This window comes from Teleopsis dalmanni, chromosome 2, assembly GCF_002237135.1.
Source record: "Teleopsis dalmanni isolate 2A chromosome 2, ASM223713v2, whole genome shotgun sequence".
NCBI classification, from domain to species: Eukaryota; Metazoa; Arthropoda; class Insecta; order Diptera; family Diopsidae; genus Teleopsis; species Teleopsis dalmanni.
Window position 1 is genome coordinate 94478686 of NC_051847.1, and position 13408 is coordinate 94492093.

The window sequence follows — 13408 nt, forward strand, 5'->3', positions numbered from 1 at the left end:
TTCCACACTTTTTGATTTTTTAACCGTTTAACGTTGCTTTGGATTAAATCAGCAAACCGTGTCTCTGAAAAATGGGTTAAAGTAGAAAAAATTAGGTTTAAAAGGGTCAAGACAAATTTTTTATTTCAAGATACGAATTTCACAACTCCATTTAATGTTTTTTTCTTAGGGTTTTTCTATAGGAAGTGAGGGAAATTTGGGCAAGAATGTTTAAGGTGAAAATGTTTATATAAAGGAGATATAAATATATTTGTTATCATAACTTAATGTTAGGTTATAGTTAACTTATTGGCCCTATTATTGACATTGTATAACCGTATAAAAACTCAGAAGTTCAAAAATTGAATCACACTGAATTCCTATCAAAGTTTAAAATACCCATAAATGCAAAGATCTGGAAATGCTCAAGATCTTCAAACAAGTTTGTCCCTAGCATATTTTAACGATGCCCCGCATATGTTGGACAGTAACAAAGCAGATATGAGGCATTTTTATCGACCTCCTCACAACTTTGACAGCAATGATTAAAGGGATATTTACTCTTCTAGCATGGTTCCCTAAACAGCTGTGAGCTGTTAGTCTACCACAAATCTACCACAGACAGATATCTTTACGGGATATCGCAATAGAATTAATAAATTTTTTTTCTTTAAAGAACATATTATTAAATCCTCTCATATTTTGCTCAATTGCTCAATACAGAAAGATTTCACCCCGTTTGGCGAGTTCTTATGTCTTGTAATTGCCAAAAATATATGTTTGACTGGAAACCATTAAATGTTAAACAGAAATAATTATTAAAAGCTGTTTAAAGATGACTGAAATATAAGTAGAATTAGAAAATATTAGAGTGCTTTTGATTTGATTAGTATTGCTTAACAATTTTAAAGTGTTACTTAAGAAGAAAGGCTTGTATGATCATATCCGCTTAGTACGTTCATATCATTCTTTCTCAACACTCAGAATGGTGTCCATAATTTTTAGTTATTATAACCCGAATGAGTTCAAAGCTTCCTTTACCCTGTTTTCCCTATATTAACAATTATTGATTCTGATTAGATAATTTAGGGTGTTCACGATTCTCAAGTCAATTTCTATTACATCTATCCAACGATTCCAGGAGTCCTACTTTCTTTTAAGTAACCACTTGATTTGTTTCATCGACTTACCACATTCATTACACAGTAAATATAGTGCAGATAATATATGCAGATCTGAGGTCAATTATTGCTTAGTCTGATGAAGTGATAAACAATAATCCAGTTAAGGCGTAAAGAGGGGCTTTAACATAATATATAATTTTTAAACCATAATTTAGAGTTATTGAATTTGTTGTTGACTGCGATATTTTGATTGTCTATATTTGCCGAATTAATTGCCTCGCATCGGAAGAAACACCTGCTACGTAAACTTCTTTAAAATAGAATGAGGGCAAAGTTCACACTGGACTGTAGTGCCAAATAAGACGAAGAAGAAGTATCATATGTCTCGTCATCATGTCTCAATCAGAGTTCTTTAATAAAAATATAGAATTAAAGTTGATTTGGTTTGTTTAATAATAAATAACTTCCTCTTTACAAATTTTTATTTATGTACCATGCAATCAATGATGGTTCGATTAGAATGATATTAATTAGATATGAATGGAAGTGGTGCTTAGGATACAATCACAGGAAAGATTTTAGGTTCTTTGATGATTCTATTTTATATCTTGTATTAACATAGACCAACGGTTGATTGATTGTATTAATTATTCATTCATTCACATTCATTGATTAGTCATTCACATTAAGTATGTAATTAAGGCGATCCGAATCACTACTAGTTGATCCAAATCACAATAGTCTTTAAAGAGTTTTATGATTTAATATTTAAGAAGTTTTTCTTAATTCTGATATACATAGTGTTGACAAACACAAATAATAATGCAATATCATTGACATATTGGTTATGAAATTCAAATTAATATGTAAGTGTATAGTAGGGTGGTTCGAAAATAATATAGAGTAGAAATAGAATTATCCATGTTATATGCAAGCAGTCGAGACTGAAGATTCCAATACAGTGTGGGGACAAAGTGCAATGGATGGTTCAATCAGTGCAAAACTTTATCAAGATCGAATATGCCTGATTTTTTGCAAAAGTCAGATTATAAGTTTTTTAAATTAGAATATCTGTAAGGTCTTAAAGTCATTTGTATGGGCAGCTGCGTGGTTAGACATCAAATGTAAAGAAATTAATAACATACCCTACTTGGATTGTTGGTTGGGTAGGGAAAGAGTGGACAGTTTTGAATATTTTCAGTAAATATGCGATTGGTATATATTATAATATGAATGATGTTTAAAAATATTTATATTTCTGGTAGTTTGAACAATATACTACGATAATAGACCATTGGGCACTGCATTTATTTTCAGTTAGAGCTTGCAACTGCCGTCACATTTAAATATGAAGAAAGGAGCGAAAATTGTGAGTTTTATCAGTTTTGCGATGATGTTGAGCGATAAGTTAATATTATTATATCAGTGGTTTGTTATTTTTTTTAATATTTTGGACTTTAAACTGAATAAGAAAGGTCAAACTGCATTAATTGTATGTATATAAATAATTTTAATTTTTTTTTGAAAAATGATCGATTTAATCAATTTTGCCAATTTTTGGAGACGATGCGCGAGCGGAAGATATCAACTGATAATGTTTATTTTTTTTAGGTTTTCCACTCTATATTAGAGGCAACTTTTGTGCACTATAGCGTTTCGAACTGCCCTAGTGTACAGCATTTGAGTATTTTTAACACTCATACGCCATGGATGCATTTAAAAATATGCAAGAATTGTGTCAATTATAGTATTTTAGCAGTTCATTAATTTGTATATTATGTTTTGTATCATTAACGGGGGGATGCATCCCCTAGTCCTGCTTCCCTATAGAGTCTCTTATTAAAATTTGATCCTGTCCATGGTTTGCGTATAAATGTTTTCTGTTACTGGAAGGACTACATTTTTCCTTTTCAAATAAAGTTAATTTAATTCTTCTGTATTGTTTTTTTTTTGTTGCAAAGCTATTATTTAATTAGTGTGTGTTATTTGTGGCACATTAGTTTAATTAATAATGTGCACCTAAGGAAAACTGAATGCTGCAACATGCATTTTATTTTTTATTTCAAACTTTTAATGCAACAAAAATTATATTTATGTTTCGGTGCTGCAATAAAGTTTTTTTAGAAGTGAATTCATCACATATTATTCTGGTACCTGCTTACTATTATTTTATACCTTTTTTTTACTACTTTTATCATCACATAAAGTTTACTTAATATATTTTGTTTTGTTTCGCAAACAGTATTTTTAGGTTTCCAGAAAAGAATTTTTTTTTATATAAATATAATTTTATTTATATTTTTATTTTTTTGTTTTGGTTTGAAAAATACTTCTAAAAATAATTGAAAACCATATATGGTAAACTTTTTACTCAGGCTCAGTTGTTGTTCAGGTATTAAAATATGAACTGCATAAAATAAAAATTATGCTGATATCTTTTCAGTTTTTGTTATGAAACTTACCCATCCACAGATTTCTTTAAAAAAGTTACCAAATAACCAACACACTTCAAGAGCATATAAACCTCATTCTTGAGTATTTCCAGAAATAGAAAATAAAAATCAATAATGAAAAAACTAAGGCTCTGTTCATTACGTGTTAGCGGAGACAGAACCTTTCAGGTGTGAAAGCGGGAGATATGGTAATAAACTGGGAGGATAGCATTAAATATCTTGGCATCACTTTGGACAAACGATTCACATGGCTTAAACATGTTCAACTGAAAAGAATTAGATGCGCTAAAATTCTTTATCATCTCCAATCGCTATTCAGAAATGAAAATCTCAATGCTAAGAACAGGAAGCTGATATATAACCAAATAATTCGACCGACATTTCTATATGTACGAGTAGGGTTCAGCAAAACCTCAAACACTACTATTCGCCAGCTAGAAATTGCACAAAAGCAGGATCTGAGAAGACTTTTTAAGGTACCATGGTACATTAGGACGAATGACATCCTCAGGGATCTCGAGACTCAACCAATAAAAAAAATACATAAAGAATAGAGCCCTAAAATTATATTTGAATCTCAGAGTGGTTACATGCTTCTCGGGGAGGTGTGCAGATCTGAGGTAAGTTATTACTTAGTTTGATGAAGTGATAAACAATAATCCAGTTAAGGCGTAGAGAGGGGTTATGAAGAAACCTCCCAGTTAATAGAGATTAAAAGTGCTCGACCGCACTGGCTCAACTAGCTTCAACATAATAATGACAGTGAAAATTTTTAGTGGGAATAAATTTTATTCGACGCTAATACATACTTATTAACAATTTTAAAGTAATTAAAAATATCACTAAACATTAGAATTTATAATCTTAATTTCAAAAATACAATTAATACAATTAAATTAAAATATCAAATATTAAAAATATCACTAAACATTAGAATTTATAATCTTAATTTCAAAAATACAATTAATACAATACAATTAAACAAAATTAGCACAAACTTGTGATCAACTAAGTGTCCAAAGATAAGCCGAAATTGCTTATAAATCTTTCTTGCATCGCTTAAAGAACATAAGATTAACTCCTTAATTATGTTTACTTGAAATGCAGAATAAACATACCGCACATATGACATATCCCACATATGATATTTTGTCCACTTACGTTCAATTGGAGGTGGCATAGCGTAATCATAAAAATCAGCTGATTCATACTAATTTATAGGAAGCTGAATAGAAGAATACTGGTCACAAAGCCTGTGTCAATTGAGTTCCTGTACTTCTGTGTACAAAATTCGGTCTTTCGAGCTATGCCGAAAATGCATGTATCACATCAGAGTATCACATCAGTATTGCCAATTCTGTATTTTTACAGTGTTTTGGCACCTTTTTGTTGTGTCTATATTTAAAAGGAAATGTAGATATACTCACTTACAATTTGACACCAAAAATAACCAGCAAAAAAAACTCATAGAAGCTGTAATAATGTTAATTTATTATTATATTATCTCATAATAATTGTTAACAGTACTTACGCCTTTCCTCCAAATTGGAAAGTGTGACAATTAGATTATTAGCGGTTTATAAAATAGGCTGTTTGGCTTACTGACATTTTTCCTCCAAAACGTATTAAAATTGTAGTCATTTGTTTCTAAAAGGCGCAAATTCTAAAATTGATTATTAAACAACACTATTTTGCCTTAGTGCCGAGGCACAAATACGCCGGCTCTCATGCCGGAATTTGAACGGCCATATTGTTTTTTCTCTCATTCTCAAATTTTAAGTTTGCATTGAATACAACAACAATTGTACTCATGCCGTGCCCGTGACACTCTGCATAACATGGCCCCTAACAGTTATCTGCCGATAGACTCAATTTTATTTTCTCATTGTAAAATTTTACTATTTTTATGGGTTTCTTGTGTTCTCTGACTTTTGTGCTCTGCTCCAGGTCAAAAATTCTGAAAACTCAGCTGCACAGACTTCTTTATTCTCTCCTCCAAATTCCTCAAAAATGTGCACTATACTTGTCCACCATTACAGTCAACATTTCTTAATCTTTATAGAAAGCTATAATCTGTTCCATTGCCAAGAGTGGTAATCCCAATGCTAAATCCCACTGTTACTTTGCAATTTTACAGGTGAATTCATTTAGTAAGCTCTATTAAACCTCAATAGCGTTAATAGCAAACTGAAGACATTCTCTTTTGAGTATTTGATTTTATTGCATTTTAGTTTGGTTTCAGAAGCCAAGTCAAAACTGTGAACTCTGTCTAGCACCTCTAAAATGAATTTTTTTAGTTGAATAAGAAAATTAATTTTAAATGCTTTGTTTTGAACTTTCAATATTCCGCGTTATTGAACAGTCTGTCTCTTTCAAAGATTATCATAAACTACAGAAATATATAATATATAATCAGGGGAATCAGTGGGAATTAAGGGGATTCCACTACCTACAAAAAGTGCCTAGTAAATGTTGAAACAATGCTGAGGTAACTTCACTATTTACACATGGTAGCACACAGTTTTTAGATTAGATATCACTTTATTTTGAAATATAATACAACACATAATATATAAGGCCTGTTCCACGAGCTACTCATAGTAACACATGAGTAAAACAGAAATAAAATTTACACAAAAATACTTGAAAATTTGCTGGTGGAACGCGCTTGTGTATACACAGTGTTAACTCAAAGTTACTATGAGTAGCTCGTGGAACAGACCTATAAACATAACCCAAAATGCCTCACTTGCCGCCTTTCTGTCAGCTGTCATTATTTCTCTTCTAGTGTTGTACAACGTCCGTTTACTACAAATGCAATAAACAAATTTAAATTGAAAGCGATTGTTTGGATCTTTTACTTATGTTTTGTTTATATGTAATTAGAATATCTCGCATAGAAAATATTCTCGTATTCAATCAATTTTTCATTGCCCGTAATGATGCCTTCAAAAATATAGCTTCTTTGCGTACCCTTCTTTTTTTGAATGATTTCAATATGTGCCTTCGCTATTTCCAGCCACTTCGTGGTTCGATTTCCTTCAGCAGTTGTAAAATTGTATTTGTCTTTTTAATAACTGTCCGACTAAAGGGAGATTCATCCTTTGATATCGAATATTCCGGAACAGAATCGAGCAAACCATCCCAACACCATCTAGTGACAAAAACCCGCGAATACTTTTTATATCTTCCAATAAAGATATTCTTGATACATTTTTTTTAAATTAAAATTAGTTCTGTACATGGAGCATCACCATAAATTTTTATCATTACTAACATACTTCCTCATTGGCAATTAATGTACAATAAATGGCTTAGAAACATTTCGGCACCATTAAATAAAAAGTATTTTGATTAATTTTGATAAATTTTATAAACATAAATAATAAAACTTTTCAAATATAAAATAAAATAAGAAAAATCTTCTGAAGTTGTGCACTACACATAATAAAATTAATTTGACAAATCACATAACTTAAAAAATTGGAGTAATTTGTGAAATACTTTACCAAATAATTTATATGTTGCTTTTAAAAGTTATTCAATTGAATTTTTCATTTTTCTGTATTTACTTTACAAGGATATAACAAGGATAATGACATACTGCATGTTAAGCACGCATACATACGTATGAACAATCCTTGTTTCAATAACCCGAAGTTGAGAGTTCAATCCGTAACATTTTAATAGAACATAAATGTAAATATTTTTTATTTTTATAAAATTTATAGTAAATTCTCCAATAATAAAAAATGGCACAATTTAAGATGATTAAGAAGAAGAGAAAGGAAGAAGGTGTACCAGCATCCAGCATCCAGCTTCCGCACTTCAGCGAAGTTGAGTGTTGAAGCAATTCATTTACAATGCACTTTACAGTAAAATTGCAACAGTTGTTTCGCATTTATTGGAACAATTGTTGCGGATAGACAATGAACGGAAACACACTGAAGTGACGTAAAAGAGGCGTTGGACAAATAAGAAGACGATTAAAAAATGCCTCGAAGCGAATAATAAAGGAAGAACGATAGACCACCGCTGACACGGATGAAGCGAAGACCGATTTGCGGTGTGAATAAAAATGAATGGTTGATTCTGTTGTCAAATAAATAAATTACAAGAATAAAGAAAACAAAATCAAAGGTAACATTTACGAGATCGCAACAATCCATTGATTTATATTGCAATCCAACGATTAGGGACATCAATGTCCATTGTTAGTTTTTAAAGAAATGTAAGGACACAAAATAAAACAATCAAATTAATTTGCTATTGTAGCTGAAATAATTTGTATTTTTAACACAAAAGTCTGTCTTCGTAAATTAGATATTTACATATATCAAGGCATCCAACCGGAACCGCACCGAAAATCGGAAAAAACCGATATTTTTGTTGGAACGAATCGAAAAAAATATATCGGTTTATTTCGGTTCAGCACCATATAGTTTGGTATCTGTTCATCTGTTTCTTCAGTTGTTGATTTTTTATTTATGTATTCTTTTGAAAAATACTTAAAAATTGACGTAAACTTATTATCATTAATGGGTGTTCCTTCGAAATGTTGGAGTATTCAGAATTCAAACGAAAATAATGGACCCAATAGTGACTGCTATAGGTAGTAAATATAGAAAAATATATGCTATAGAAATATATGCTATAAATGTTATAGAAAAATATGAAATTGATGCCCAGTAAATCTATTCGATTACTACAGATAATGGAGCAAATATGATTTCTTCCGTAAACACATTAGGAATGGAAATAAAAGAATATTTTCTTATTGAAGCTGAATGTGAATCTAATGATCATTTAGATGATAGCATGATTTTCGGATATAACTTTGCTTTTTGACACGGAACCGAACCGAAAACCGAAAAAACCGATATTTTTGCCGGAACGAAAACCGGAATCGAACCGATATATTTTTTTTCTCTTGAACCGAAATGAAAACCGGAATGGAAAAAATTCCGGTTCGATGTCCTGATTTATATACGTACTAAGGGTAATCATAGAATCTTTTAAGTTGACGGAACTCAAATTTGTTTAAATTTCAGCAAGAAATTGCGTGAGTAACTTTCTTTAGTAAGCTATTCTCCTCACTCAGTTGACATTTTAATGTAAATAATGTACATTTTTAGTGAGATAATAAATAAGTTTTAATTTATTTGCAATCTAAATTGTTGGCAGATTTAAGTTTCTTTTTGTTGGCTTTGTCCCAAGCTTCATTGCTATTATAATATGAAGATGTTAAGCATACTATCATTGAAGTAATAGAGTCTTGTATAAAATAATTATAACAATTTATTGAAAATTTATTACTGAATAAATAGAAATTTAGTAGTTGCTATGACAAAATCCAATATAACCATCGGCTAATAAGTCCGTAGAATAACCAACAAGATCATAACTTTTTGGCAAACTTCAACTTCAACCCAATGACTCATTAAAATGTGTCTTAGTTTCCGCCATGACTTCTACCTGGAGCATTTTTTTAAATCTGCGAATAGGCAACCACTGGGTAATAGGTAATAATAAGACATTTGAAACGGATTTTGGTCATGGTAGTCAACGATTTGAGACACAGTGCATCAAATTAGTGAACGAGTACTTTTTGCTTGTCGTCCTTTCTTGTCCTTCTCAAAAGAACCAGTTAACCCATGTAGTAATTGCTATTAATGGTTTCGCCTTTATCAAGGTAGTCGATGAACAAAATTCCACATGCAACCTACAATATGAACGCCATAACCTTGCTAGCCTGATTTTCCTCGTTTTTGACCTCTTCGCTATTCCGCTATGTGCAGATTTGATTCGACTCTGGAGTGAATTGGTGAAGTTTCGTCCATTATTACATACCTACTCAAAAAGTCGGGATAAATGCTTTAACAGGTCCAAATAGTAACAAATGTTACTGTCCAGTAAACAGTAACAAACAAATGTAAACAGATGCAGCACGCATTTCGAAAAAAATTTTTTCTCATACACAAATGTTTATGCAAAATAAAGTCACACTCTGATTTGATATCTTTAAGGTCTCAACTATCTCCTGGAACTTCATTTTATAGTTCACCAAAAGAATTTTGTGGTGTTTTTTTTAAAGCTACATCACAATGGAGGGCTAGTAACCGAGGGTATGGCTCCATTCTAAAACTAAAAGTCCTACTCCAAATAACATTGACTACACCCCTCTCATTCTCGATTTTGATAGGAAAATTATTGTTGAATTCCCATACAAGGAAGTTTGGTTGTCAGGAGGTCCCTCCCTAGGTGAGGGTCTAAAAATTTTTACCGATGGTTTGAAAACTGGGAGTGGCTTAGGAAGTGGAATTTTCTCAGAAGGGCTGAATATATTCTTTTATAATAGGCTTCCAGATCACTGTAGTGTTTTTCAGGCAGTAGTGATTGTCATAAAGAAATCTTTAGCTTGTCTAGATTAGATAATATATTTGAAAGAAATATATGTATAGTATCGGATAGTCAAGCACCTTTAAAGTCCTTGAGTTCAGTCCAATTTACATCTAGGATAGTCTTTGACTGCTACACATCTCTAAATGAGATGTCGACTCAGTTCAGTATTTCTCTAATCTGTGTTCCCGGTCATAGGGATATTTTCGTTAATTGCAAAGCATATGATCTAGTCAGACGGGATGCTTCAGGAAACCACTCGGAACACCTAAACAATCTGGGCATATCGTTGACATCATGCAAATTGGTATTGAGTTTTTCCTCTACTGAATTTTTCAATAAAATTTGGGAATACTCTACGATATGCAGACATCTGTAAGCAGTTTGGCCAAACACCAATAGAAGAAAATCGAACTCACTCATAGAGATGCCTCGTAGAGATATCAGTCTTGCAGTAAGTTTATTAACAGGTCATTGTATTCTAGGTAACTAAACTAGGAGACTAAATCTTCCGTTCAACCATATCTGCTGTAGTTGTGGTGAGGACGATGAAAGTGCCTCCCACCTTAACATTTTAGGGGCTTTATTTTTTGAGGATCTTGGCGAACTTCAGGACCTCCCTTTAATTATCATGATAAGCTTTGCCAAAGGTTCTAGATGGTTTAAGCCCTTGAGTTTTTAATAACACGTTAGCACAATGGACCTATAGGCCTAAGTAGATCTCCCTGGAATCGCTCGTACAACCTAACCTAACCTAAAACCACGGTTCGTGCATTTTCATTTTCATATGCAATTAATAAGTAGTTTTTTGAGATTGGATCTGATAGCATTTTCAATGAAGAGCTGAAGAGCAGCATTCTGACAGTTGAATTGCTTAAGCAAATATTCTCACTGGAGCCGTTTCCTGTATGTGCTCTTTGATATTTTTAATATAATATATTTATTTAAATCAAAAATGTTTTGTTTTATAAAATTGTCATATGTATATATTATTTATTAAGTAAGATTTTTTTGAATAATTTTTTAATTATTCTCCTTTTGCACCTAATATTAATCACATTAGTATTTCCTTATTTTTGGGTTCAGAAACTAAATGTGTACTTAATAAAACTAATAATGTTTAATAAAATTAATAATGTTTTTTTTATGTTCTGTACTTACTTCCACAAATTGTTGAAAAATGTTTTTGTTATTATCCTTGCTCTTCATGTGAGATGAGTTCGAGATGAGAAATACTCGTGACTAAAGCAATCCTTTGCAGTTGGCATTTGTAATTTATTTGACGATATATGAAATATTTTCGTTTTTATTTGTTATGTACTTTACGTACTTTTCACCCAACAAAAATATTGTGTGGCTTGCAATTCATTTTGGATTGCATCCTTAAAGAATTTATTTACTCTTGTATTTGAAATACTATAAGTGCTTTTCTAAATTGATTGAAAAACATAAATAAAAAAAAAATTTAAACAGAATTTTGTGTACTATAAAGAATACACTCGGAATATAGTCGAGAATGCTGTTCTAGGAAATGATTATAAAAAATTAAAGCTTATTTATACTTGACATGTTGTTGTGAAAGATCCCTAATAAATGCAGTAGTTTCACTTTTCGGGATTAAAATTTAAGTTCATGCTGGACAATATAAACCGAAAGCAAGTCATTTGGAGAGAGCATGACTTCGTCAAAATATGTTACCAAGTAGTCGTTACCATGGAGCCTTATTAAGCTGCCTTATTGGAAACTTTTTTACACCCATATTGAGATTACTGTAAATGCTACTAATAATGATGTAAATTATTTAACAATGACGAGTAAAAATTAATTTCAATTATTGAAGTTTTTTATAATTATGTTAGATTTTTATAAATGACTTATAGTCAGCTTTCTTAATTTAATATAAAGCAAAAATTTCATATTAAAAATTTTTGATTTTGTATTAAAATGTTGATTATGTATAAAATTATTTCATGTTGCATTTCCTCAACTGAAATATGTTTTTGATAGCCTTTTGTAAAGGAAACAGTAGGCAGAAAGCATACGTCACGTTTCACTTCGAGTACAAATTTCACATGACCCAATTTTGTCATAAGCTCACAATGGGAAATAACATATATCCATTATTTGAACACACATTTAGTGTTGGTACTTTGCGTTCATATCGAAAACTTTATAATATAAGTATATTCCGCATTATATAGTTTAAACGTGACTTGGTCTTGAATTTTGAGGATGTGCAAAACGTCACGTTCATAACCAAACAAATTTAAATAAAATTGCTTGTTTTCTCACAAGTTCGCATAGCCAACGAATCAAACCAATGCGATTTGCTCCAAATTAAGTTGCTTTAAATAAATAAAAATGCCATTGCACATTTTCATAGTTTCGAAGCAATGAAATGGAAATGCATAATTTAATTTTCTTTTAATCATGAATTTTTCCGATTTTATAAACAAAATTAAAAGATCTGTGGAAGTTCTGTAGAAGCCACCTCATGCCACTAAAGCTGAACTCTTAATTTTTAACATTTAATTTAAAGTCATCAAATTTCTTGATTTTGACACCCGATGGCTTGATCTGTTCCTCAATATTTATTTTATATTTTTGAACATGTCCCGTTGTCGTAACATTTGCTCGTTTTTCCGGTTGTCCTTGTTGATTTTCGCGGTGTAAATTGTCATCTGTTGTCACCATTTGTTGGCATTGTATTTGTTAAATAAAGTTGTCGTGTCGATAGATGGATGGCTGCGTTGTAATGTATCTGTTTTCAATTTTTTATGGCTGAGTAAACTCATCTATGAGGCGTATAGTAGTGGGGAGTAGGGATGTTAACTTGACTGAATACATTTGCATTACAGTTCAATGGTGGAAGATAAAAATAAAACTTTAGCTGAGATTTATTGAAATGGGAAGAGTTCTAATAATCAAAAAAAGCTTAATAATACTATATCCAAAACAGTTACTCGTATCTTTAAAATTAAAAAAAATTTTTAAATATATATGAAATGAATAAATAATATATTGTTAAAAAGGTTTTTCGAATAGTAATGAACTACAACAACAAAAATTCATATTTATATTATTTTAATTAATTGAATTTTTGGCTAACAGCTGTTTTGAGTATTGCCAAGTATATTGTTAATATGAACTTTGATTTAATCAACAAATGGACTTATAGAAATCCACTTATCTACCTATTACCATATAATTACCAGGAATATATACATGCTGACAGACAAGTCCTTGAGTTCAGTTTAATATACATCTAGGACGGTTTTCTACTGCTACACATCTCTAAACGAAATGTTAACACAACTCAATATTTCATTAGTATGGGTTCCTGATCATACGAATATTTTCGGCAATTACAGAGCAGAGGAGCTAGCCAGAAAGGATGCTTAAGGACCGCACTCGAAACACCTAAATAATCTGAACATATCGTTAACATCATGC